We start from the raw sequence: 12212 nt of genomic DNA, 5'->3' as shown, positions 1-12212 counted from the left end.
TCAATGAACCTGAAATGCCCTTATAAAATGCCCATCATTTTTGTCTTGGTTCAGAACCCCTACCAAAAGTGATGCACATTTTCCTAGGCCATCTTAGGGTTTTTGAATTAAATCATAAATATTTGAATTTGGGCATTTAAAATTATATAAAATATTCAAATGCTCAAATATCTCCAAACTAAAATGTTTCATGTTGGAAATAATCCAACTATGGACCAGGAGTAGTTTGGTGATTTTAGGAGTTGCCTAAGTATTTTTAGTAATTCAACAAAGTTGCAGAAGTATTAAAAAAATAGAAAACAGAAAAAAAATAACAAAACCTTACCTGGCACCCAGCACCCAGCCCACCTGCCGGCCCAGCCCAGCACCGCGCCAGCGAGCTGCTTGCCGGCCAGGCAGGCAGGCAGGTGCTCGACGGCGAGCACCGCATGGGTGCCACGCACCTGCTCGCCGCCTCGCCGCTCCACTCGCCCGGCTAACGTCGTGGATCACTCCCCCTCTCTCCCCCGAACCCCCCAGACACCCCCTCTCCTCTCCAGCTCCTCCCCCTCGCGCTCCCCAGCCATGGCCAACGCCACCGCCGCCGTGCCTACGTCGTAGCCATGCTCCCCGCCGCCCGTGCGTCTTCTCGTCGTGTCCAGGAGCTCCGCCGCCGTCCACTTCATCGAGCTAGCCGAGCCCCGTGTGCTCGTGCGGCCCGAGTCCACCGCACCGACCTCGCCCGAGTCCGCCGTCGCCGGAGATCCCCTTCAACGCCGTCGCCGCCTCAGCTCGTCCCCGACCCCGCCGGTGGCCTCTACGGGTGCGCTGTGAGCCTAGCTACCCCTCCTACCCTCCCTCTCTCGTTCCCGGGCCGTGTAGCCACCGCACGAAGACCACCCGCACCCACCGCCGCGGATCTCGTCGCCGACGTGCTCCCGGCCATCCTCCGGCCACTCCACGGTGTTCAACGCACTCCCCATGCTGCGTTGGGTCCAACCGTGCACTCCCCGCACCTCACCGCACACCCTAGCCCCGAGTTCGCCTTCACCCGAACTCCGGTGGCCGCCAAAGTCGTCGCCGGCGCCAACTCCGGCCACCCCGACCCCAACGGACTCCACCAAGAGCTGCGGCTCCTCCTCAGCTCCACTCCGATGGCCTCCGCGACTCATTTGGTTGCCGGAACGGCCAAAACCACTTCCGCCGGCGCGTCGGGCTCGCCGGCGGCTAAACGCCGGTGCAGCCGACCTGGGTTTGACCACGGGTGGGCCCTGGTTGACTCTCCTGAGTCAATGATAGGTGGGGCCCAGCCCTGTTAATTAAATAGGTTTAGTTTTAATTAAACTTTAACTAAACTAATCACACTGACACGCGGGACCCACTGTCAGGTTTGACCCGGACCGTGTCCCATTGACCTGCTGATGTCACATTGACGTCAGGCTGACGCAATAAATTAATTTCTGGATTTAATCTAATATAGGAAATTCCAGAATATAATTTAAACTTCAAAAATTCATAACTTTTAATCTGTAACTCCAAATCAGACAAGTTATATATGAAAAATGATCAGAAAAATCCAATCTATCCATCTGTACTATTTTCATGCATGATTAAACAAGTTAACTTGATGTTTAATGCAGAACAAGATAAAACACTTTAAAGGGCCATGTATGAGTTTGAAATTTGAATCTTTGGTTCAAATTGGTTCAAACCCTTCTGGTCTTAGTTGCATTAGCCCAACACACTCATATTGCCATGTTTCATGTATGCATCATATTGTCGCACATTGTTTGGTGATGGTTGTGTATCGGTGTTCTTTGCGGCAGGTTCTGCCTCTGAGGAGTACTGTGATTACCCTAACGAAGAACCGTATCAGTGCATCGAACCATCAGGCAAGCAACCAACCATTTGATCATATCGATACAATCCCATGTTCTCGCTCCTGCTCTCTTTTACTGCATTAAGACAACGCGTTTCAAACTGCTGTGTGTTACGGTAGTTGAACCCATTTCCTCTGCATGACCTGTCATTGCCACAGTAACTAGATGAAACCCACTAGCATGTGTAGGAGTTGTTTGAGCCATATGTATGTGTTGTTCCTACCTTGCTATGCCTGCTATGCTTAGAGTCGTGTCAGGTCTGGTTCATCTGGGTGATGGACTAGAGTGAAATGATTATGTCGGTAATGAGAGTGGTGTGGTGAACACGATTTGGTAAAGGTATCGATGAGAGGCCATGTAGGAGTACATGGTGGGTTGTTTCATTGAAGCCGACCTTAAGCACTGAGATCTGTATGTGTGATTTAAGATTCAGCTACCATGCATTGGGCCCGAAACCAATGGACCCTCTCGACTTCTTATTCGCCCAGGAGTTGCAAGTAGTTTCTGGTGTTTGTAGCATACTGGAGGCCGTGGACGGCGTTGACCGTAGGGGTGGGCTATGATGCGGTAGGTACGTGGCACGGTGTACCGAATACCCGTTAGGTATCTCGGGAACCCTGTTCACATCGTTTGGGGCTGTGAGCGAAACCTCGGCCGGATCTCCTCATGGATGGAACCCGAATAGGCGATAAACCTGGACTAGAGACTTAGGTGATTAGGTAGGTCGTGGCCGACACCCACGTTGGGCTTCCGCTTGAAGGTTGCCGAGTACATGTCGTGTAAACGACGGTAAGTGGTGAGAGAGTGTATGAAGAAGTACACCCCTGCAGGGTTATCATGATCTATTCGAATAGCCGCGTCCGCGGTAAACGACTACTTGGTTGCCTATACAGTTCATAGACAAGTAAATGGAAACTACTAAAAGCCTCAAGATAAGTGTGAGTGCCGAGGATGGCTCTTCCGTAGGAAGACGGAGGTGGATCCTCGGTAGTGTATTGAAGTGGTGAGTAGTGGACTCGTGTGCGCAAAACTGTTTCAAGTTGGAGTCTCATAGGATAGCCTAGCCAAGAGTCAAAGCTGGCTTGCTGCAATAACTCCACCAACCCTTCTTGATAATGTGCATGTATGTAGGATCTGATGTAAGTCTTGCTGAGTACCTTTGTACTCATGTTGCTATAATTTACATTTTTACAGAAGACGCTGCAACCCCTTCTGATGGGTTCTTCGTAGACGTTGACATCAATGAGTAGGCTAAGGCCCAGGTGGTGATCCTGAGCTTGTGAAGGACCACGTAGTATAGCTAGGCTTTCCAAGCCTCTTTTATTTTACTAGTTGTCTGTACTCAGACAAGTTACTTCCGCTGCTGGTTTGTATGACTGTATGACTTGAATGCTGGGTCGTGTGACCCGTACCTATGTGTATGTTATGTATGGCTCTCTGAGCCTTAAATAAAGTACTTGTGTCATAGAGTCATGTTGTGATGCCTCGTTGTATTTGCACATATCGAGCATATTGTGTGTATGATTGAAATGCTTGGTATGTGTGGGATCTGACTATCTAGTTGTTTATCTTTAGTAGCCTCTCTTACCGGGAAATGTCTCCTAGTGTCTCCACTGAGCCATGGTAGCTTGCTACTGCTCCGGAACACTTAGGCTGGCCGGCATGTGTCCTTCTTCGTTCCTGTGTCTGTCCCTTCGGGGAAATGTCACGCATTGAGTACCGGAGGCCTGTTAGCCCGCTACAGCCCGGTTTACCGGAGTCCTGCTAGCCCAGTGCTACAGCCCGGACCCACTTGCTGATGACCGACACATTCGTTGCTGGGTCATGGATGCCTGTCCCTGTAAGTCTGTGCCACTTTGGGTTTACGACTAGCCATGTCAGCCCGGGCTCCTTATCATATGGATGCTAGCGACACTATCATATACGTGTGCCAAAAGGCGCAAACGGTCCCGGGCAAAGGTAAGACGACACCCGTGGGAATACCATGCGTGAGGCCGCAAAGTGATATGAGGTGTTACATGCTAGACCTATGTGGCATTGAGTCGGGGTCCTGACAGTTTTCCTCTCCCCCACTTCACCCTTGTCGTTTTATTCGCCCTCTTTTTCCCAATCTTCTCCTCTCTCTCTTTCGCTTGCCTTTTTCCGTTTGCTCATGTGTTACTTCGTTTACCTTGTCGTTATTGTAAGTGCATCTAGTGCCCCTTAGTGATTTTGGTGTATTGAACACTTATAGGTTAAGGGACTAATGCGTTTGTGAGTATACACAGGTCTATAAGTCTATGAGGAGTTTGATATTTACAGAGAAAGTCGACCCCTAAAAATGAAGTTCTTCAACTAAAGACTTTGATATTGTGAAGACTTTCTGAAGACTTTGAAAGTGAAGAAATTGGTGTAACCTTGAAGACTTGGTATTCATTTGTGGAACATGAAGCGTGAAGACTTTTGTTTTCATAGTTTCATTTTCTCTTTCTTGAGTCATAGGAAACACCATATTGTTAAACGGGGTCGAGGAAATACTAAGGAAATTTTCCATGTGATGCTCAACTCAAAATCCTACACCTACCAATCCCTTCGAGTGAAGCCTTTGGAAATCTCATACAGTTTAGTCACTTTCTTCAGTGACAGAGACGAAGTTCTTCTGGTCGCTGATGAATTTGTTTTGACTGAGGAGTTAGGAATTCGTCAGTGCGAATTACCTACACAGTGAGGAACATGATAGCCCTGAGGAATTTGAGAGTCAAATTTCCGACCGTTGCTGTGCTGCGCGCCAGCTGTCCCAAAATATCTTATCCACCTAACGGTCATATCATTGAGGGGCATTTATGTCTTATCATGTCGGGCTGCTCCCTAGGCTATAAATAGCCGCCCCCTACAACCACTAGCTGGTTGGCTGCTCCGAGAGAACTTGACACTTGTCATTTGAGAGCAACCCATCCTCCGAGGACTTTGAGCAAAAATCATCGAGTGAACCCAAAACCAAACCCCTACAAACCCAAAGTGATTGAGCATCACTGAAGAAATTCATCCTGCGTGGATCCGACGCTTGTTACCTTTGAAGACTGTGCTTCTTCCAGACGGTTAGGCATCAAGGTCTAGAGCATCCAAGAGGAATTGTGGATCGCCGAGTGACCAAGTCTGTGAAGGTTTGGAAGTCGCCTGAAGACTTACCACGAGTGATTGGACGAGGTCTGCGTGACCTTAGTTCAAGGAGAATACGGTGAGGACTGGGTGTCCTGAGCTGAGTGCTCAGCGACTGGGTGTCCGGGACTGTGTGTCCTCGAGTTTAAATACTCAGCCGCTCCAACCAGACGTACAACTGAGACAGCAGTTGGAACTGGTCTACCAAATCATTGTCTTCACCAACCTAACTGGTTCTACTTCCTCAACCCTTTCATTTCCTCATTACTGTGTTGAGTGTTTGTTCATATCTGTGTTTGAAGACTTTGACTGAAGACTTTCTCAATTTCCTTAGTTCAATTTCTTCAGTCAGTTTGTCTTCATCTTGTGTTATCCTGTGATTACGCTTTCTGTACTCTATGCTAGTCTTCATTTCATCATGATGACCATGCTTGTATTCTATTATGCTTAATTCTGAGTACTTATTCCGTTGCTGATAGTTCTTCGTTAAGGAATTTCCTCACCGGCAAATTCCTCAGTGAAGAATTCATAAAAATCACCTATTCATCCCCCCTCTAGTCGACATAACGCACTTTCAATTGGTATCAGAGCAAGGTACTCCCTTGTTCTGTGTGATTTTGGTTTAACCGCCTGGAGTTTTAGTTATGTCGACCGCAGGTATGATCAAGGTCTCGGCTAGGTGTCCTACCTTTGATGGGACAGACTACCCCTACTGGAGAAACAAGATGCAAATGCATCTCGAGGCAATTGACAACGATCTTTGGTATGTTGTGGAAAATGGTGTTCCCTCTGTCACACCCTCACTGAACGCTACCGATGTGAAGAGATTCAAGCAACTCGATTCTCAAGCGAAGAATATCATATGTGGCCATCTGAGTAAAGGACAGTATGGAAGAGTGAGTGCTTTGGAAACTGCTAAGCTTATCTGGGATAGGCTGTCCAAAGTGAATGAAGGAGTCTCAACTCAGCGTGACTCTCGAGTTGATGTTCTTCGGAATCTCTTCAACCGCTTCAAAAGACTCGACAATGAAAATGTCCAACACACCTTTGATCGCCTCACTGACATCTCAAATGAGCTTCAAGCCCTCGGTGCCACTGACATCACTGACCATGAGGTGGTGAAGAAACTGTTGAGATCACTTGATTCCTCATTTGATACTCTGGGTCTGATGATACAAGAACGGGCTGACTACAAGTCTCTTGATCCTGCCGATATCCTCGAAAGGCTAAATACTCATGAGTTCCAGCTTGCTGAAAAGAGAGATCTCTATGGTTCGAGCTATGGCAAACCACATGCCCTGAAGGCCAAGGTTGTGTCTGAGTCTGAATGTGAGGATTCTGGTAGTAGCCTTGGTGATCCTGAAGAATTGAGCCAGGAGCTAGCACTGCTCGTGAAGAAATTCCAGAAGTTCTCAAGACGTGGTCGCTTTGGAAAATCCTCAAGAAGCAGTGATTCCTCATCAAGTGACTATAAGAGAAGGCTGTGCCACAAATGCAAGAAACCTGGTCATTATATTCAAGATTGTCCTCAGTGGGAAAAGGAATTGAAGAAGAAGAAATACAAGGATTACAGTTCTGATGATGCGAAGAAGAAGAAGAAATCATCACAATCCTCGAAGTCTTCATCTCACAAGAAGGGCAGCTCCAAGAAGGCTCGGGCATTCATTGGCAAGGAAATGGACTCTGAAGCTGAATCTGAGGAACATGAGGAAGAGGAGGCGTCTGAAGAATCCAAATCTGGTGTGGCGAGTCTGGCCTTCGCTACTGCTTTCGTTAGCAAGTCCATCTTCAACACTGAAGAAACTGACCCCACCTACAAGCCTGATGAAGATAATTATGACTACGCTCCCACCTATTGCTTCATGGCAGAAGGTGCAAAGGTACTCAAATACACCTCCTCTGTATCTAGTGAAAATGAATCTGATGAGAATCTCAAGCCCAGCTACTCTAAACTTGCTAAGATTGCTGTGAAACAACAAAGGGCTTTTGAAAAGGTTCAAAACATGCTAGACAAAAGTGATGATATGTTGGGTGAAGAAATGGATCGCACTAAAGCCTTGACTGAAAATCTTCAGAGACTTCAGTCTAGGTTTGATAACCTTCAAAGTCATCATAACACTCTCTTATCTGATCATAAGAAACTTTCTTATGAATTTCTTCAAAGAAAGCAAGATCTTGAGAAGCTAAGAGTGAGTTATGAAGATCTTCAGAAGGAGCGCGATTCATTACTAGCTCAACAAATCAGCGCTTCTCAGGAAGAATTTGTTCCTCCCTGCTTAAAGTGCATTGAACATGAATCTTCTAGTTCTTCACCTGAATGTTCAAATGCTTCAACTGTTACAAATTCTTCACCTGCTCTGCTGTCACTAATTCCTCATCTGAGGACATTGCTAGTATCACTGACGATGCAAGGCTGAAGGAATTGTACACGACATGCATGTACAAAAGCCTCAAAGGGCATCAGATTCTTTGTGATGTGCTCAAAAAGCAGATCCTCAACAGAAACCCTAGAAAGAGGGTATTACCTTTGAGAGGAAACTCAATGCTGATGGAACATATTGGAAATCTGAGCAGTACCCCAAAACCTCATGGGTTGCTGCAAAGGGACCTCCAGTTGATCCATCCAAGTTATCTGGCTTTACATGTGAATATCCTCATTCTTCTGATGATTCATTTGACTCCAACTATAAACTGTTCAAAAATCAGAATGGTGAAGTATTTGCTAGATATGTTGGGACTAACTGCAGGAACGGTTCCCCTATGAAGAAAATCTGGGTTCCCAAAAGTTATGTTGAAAGTCTTCAGGTGAATGTCCTCATGACACCACCAGTGAAGAATAGGAACCCCAGATCAAACTCTTCATATGGACCTAATTCTTCATATGGATCCAAGTCCTCATATGGACCAAATTCCTCACGTGGATCAAATTCCTCAAATGGATCAAAGTCCTCATATGATCATCATCGTGCTAACCCTTCTGTTTCGCAGGGTAGAGCTAAGGGCTATGAATATGCACATTATTCTTCAAATCATTATGTTCATAAGTCCTCGAATAATTTCTCTGCTTATTCATATGCTTACCCTAACCCCTCTTATGTGAAACGAAATGGATTGGCCTCTATGCCACCTTTCTCATATGGTGCTCGCAGAGTGATGGACTCTTTGCCACCCCTTCAGATGTGGGTGGTGAAGAAAAAGAACTAATCTCTTCTGCAGGGTCAGGTCTCCAGACGTGCCTTAACATCTAAAGAATTTGCTGGGGACCTGACAAAATTGCCTGAAAGGACGCAGGCTAATCATGATGAAATGAACTTTCATTTCACACGTCCTCATACTGCTATATCTGTTTACCGCTTGATGAAATTCATCTGATGATCTTGATATCATATTCTTCATTGATGAAGCATATGAGATTGTAAGTTACACTAATTCATCTGCAGGATGATCAACCCAAAACCACTGAATGGGTCCTCGATAGTGGATGTACAAATCACATGACTGGTGACAAGAATCTTTTGATGGATGCTCCCTTATCACCGTCACATCTGAAGCACATCATCTTTGCTGACAAAGGCAAAAGTCAGGTATTGGGTCTTGGTAAGGTTGCGATCTCTAAGGATAAACACATGGACAAAGTCATGCTTGTTGAGTCCTTAGGATACAACCTCATGTCAGTCTCAACGCTTTGTGATCTTGATATGGTTGTTGTCTTTGGCAAGTATCACTGTGTTGTGATTATGGAAGCTGACAATTCCAAAGTCTTCGAAGGCTTTAGAAGAGGAGATTTGTATATTGTTGATTTCTCTACAGGACCACAACCAGCCGTGTGTCTACTTGCAAAAGCTTCAGAAGGCTGGCTATGGCATCGACGACTTGGTCATGCAGGCATGAGGAATTTGCACACGCTTGCGAAGAAGAAGCATGTCATTGGCATTGAGAATGTCAAATTCCTCAAGGATCACTTATGCGGAGCCTGTGAAGCTAGAAAAATGACCAAGGCCAAGCATCCAGCAAAGACTATCATGACCACTACTCGTCCATTCGAATTGCTTCACATGGACCTCTTCGGACCTAATCATTACTCAGCAGTCTCTAATGCTGCATCTCTATATGGTTTTGTCATTGTTGATGATTACTCTCGATATACATGGGTACACATTGTTACTTACAAACATGAAGTGCAGGAAGTCTTCAAACGAGTTTCCTCGAGGGCTTCAACCAACTTTGGTGTGAAGATCAAGCACATCAGGAGTGACAATGGAACTGAGTTCAAGAATTCCGGTCTTGATGACTATCTTGATGAACTTGGTATTAATCATGAGTTATCTGCTCCTTATACTCCTCAGCAAAATGGCGTCGTGGAGCGCAAGAATAGAACTCTTGTTGAGATGGCTCGCACTATGCTTGATGAATACAAAACGCCTCATCATTTTTGGATTGATGCAACTGATACTGCGTGCCACATCATCAATAGAGTATATCTTCACAAATTCTTCAAGAAGACGGCCTATGAACTCCTCACTAACAAGAAACCCAATGTGAGTTATTTCAAAGTCTTCGGTGCTAAATATTGGATTAGAGATCCTCACCACAATTCTAAATTTGCACCTAAAGCACATGAAGGTTTTATGCTTGGTTACGGAAAGGACTCGCACACCTACAGAGTCTTCAACATTGCTCTTCACAAGATTGTTGAAACTGTAGATGTGCGGTTCGATGAAACTAATGGCTCGCAAAGAGAGCACCTACCTTCTGTGTTAGATGAACCAGCACCTGAGGATTCTATCAAGTTCAAGGCAACTGAGGATGTCATTCCTACTGAAGAATTTGCTGAAGAATTCATTCCAGTACGCGAAGAACGTCGAGCTGATGCACCTGAAGATAATGCTGAAGACAATGGTGCTGAGGAAAATGATCAAATACCTCGACGACAACCAGCTCATCCTCGCGTTGCAAAAGAAGTACAAGTTGACAAGATCATCGATGACATTGAAGCGCCAGGTCCTCTCACACGCTCAAAAGCTTCACATTTATCTAACTTTTGTGGGCACTATGCTTTTGTCTCTATCACAGAGCCCACTAAGGTAGATGAAGCATTTTTGGAGCCGGAGTGGATTCAGGCCATGCAAGAAGAATTACATCAGTTCGAGCTCAACAATGTTTGGGAACTGGTCAAACGTCCAGATCCTTGCAAGCATAATATCATTAGCACAAAGTGGATCTACCGCAACAAGCAAGATGAAAATGGCCTTGTGGTGAGGAATAAGGCACGACTGGTAGCTCAAGGCTACACACAGGTTGAAGGAATTGATTTCGATGAAACTTTTGCACCTGTTGCTAGACTTGAGGCTATTCGCATATTACTTGCTTATGCTAACCATCATGATATCATCTTATATCAAATGGATGTGAAAAGTGCATTCCTCAATGGTAAGCTTGAGGAAGAAGTATATGTTGCTCAACCCCCAGGTTTTGAAGATCCAAACAATCCTGACAAAGTCTTCAGATTTAATAAGGCCCTCTATGGCCTCAAGCAAGCCCCTCGGGCATGGTATGATACATTGAAGGAATTCTTCCTGAAGAATGGCTTCACACCCGGTTCACTTGACCCTACTCTCTTTACTAAATCTTATGATGGTGAACTGTTTGTGTGCCAAATATATGTTGATGATATTATCTTTGGCTGTACTAACCAACATTATAGTGATGAATTTGCATATATGATGAGTGAAGAATATCAAATGTCTATGATGGGAGAGTTGAAATTCTTCTTAGGTCTTCAAATTCGTCAACAGCACAATGGCATATTCATATCTTAGGAGAAATACCTCAAAGATGTACTGAGGAAATTCGGCATGCAAGATTGCAAAGGCGTCAAAATTTCTATGCCCACAAATGGCCATCTATGCATTGATGAAAATGGTATTGGCTTCGATCACAAGGTATACCGCTCCATGATTGGTTCTTTATTGTACTTATGTGCATCTAGGCCAGATATAATGCTTAGTGTTTGCATGTGTGCCCGATTTCAAGTTGCACCGAAGGAATCACACCATAAGGTTGTGAAGCATATTCTTCGATATCTAGCTCACACACCAACACTAGGATTATGGTACCCCAAGGGCTCTGCTTTTGATCTCATTGGATATTCTGAGTCTGACTATGCTGGTGATCGTGTGGACCACAAGTCAACTTCTGGCACTTGTCATTTCCTCGGACGATCTTTGGTCTGTTGGTCCTCGAAGAAACAGAACTGTGTATCACTATCCACTGTGGAAGCCGAATACATTGCTGCTGGCTCTTGCTGTGCTCAATTGCTTTGGATGAAGCAAACACTCAAGGACTATGGCGTCAATGTGAAGAATGTGCCTCTCCTCTGTGACAATGAGAGTGCCATCAAGATTGCTCACAACCCAGTTCAGCACTCAAAGACAAAGCACATTCAGATTCGTCATCATTTTCTTCATGATCATGTGTTGAAGGGCGACATCTCCATCGAGCACGTGAAGACTGAAGAACAGCTAGCTGATATCTTCACTAAGCCTTTGGATGAGAAGAGATTTAGCAAGTTGCGGCGTGAGCTAAATATCTTAGAATCTTCCAATGTTCTTTGAAAAGGACACACATCCTAACACTTATGCAAAATTGATGACTTAGATGTGCAACACATGAAGAAGCGTTTTTCTTCAATCAATGAAGAATAACAATCTAAGTCTGAATAAATTAATGAAGAATTTTATTCTCAGAACCCTACGACAATTGTACGCGGTGTCTAAAATCATCATTCTTATACAGTGGGTCACGCCACCACAAAAAGTTGAAAATCTTCAATTTGAGTTTTTTTCTCAGTTTTGAAATTCTTCAGTTTTTCAAATTCTTCAACTTTTCAAAATCTTCACTGTTTCCTTCGTTTTTCTTCATTGGCTATATATATATATATATATATATATATATATATATATATATATATATATATATATGAGTTTATGTCCTCTACAACATTCACTTATAGCTATTTCTTCAAGTTGTTTTTTTTGCTAAGTGAATGTGATCGGACCCTTCCCCCTCTATGCTATACTCAACCCAATCTATTCACAAATTCTTCATGTGCGTTCTATTTGAAACTCGTTCAAAATCTTCACTGTGTCCTTGTCAGCTGAAGAAATTGCGAACGAAACTTTAAAACAAATCTTATCCAAATTTTCGGTTTTGCCG

The sequence above is a fragment of the Triticum dicoccoides genome, chromosome 3B (assembly GCF_002162155.2).
Source record: "Triticum dicoccoides isolate Atlit2015 ecotype Zavitan chromosome 3B, WEW_v2.0, whole genome shotgun sequence".
Lineage (NCBI taxonomy): Eukaryota > Viridiplantae > Streptophyta > Magnoliopsida > Poales > Poaceae > Triticum > Triticum dicoccoides.
This window is presented reverse-complemented; position numbering follows the sequence as displayed.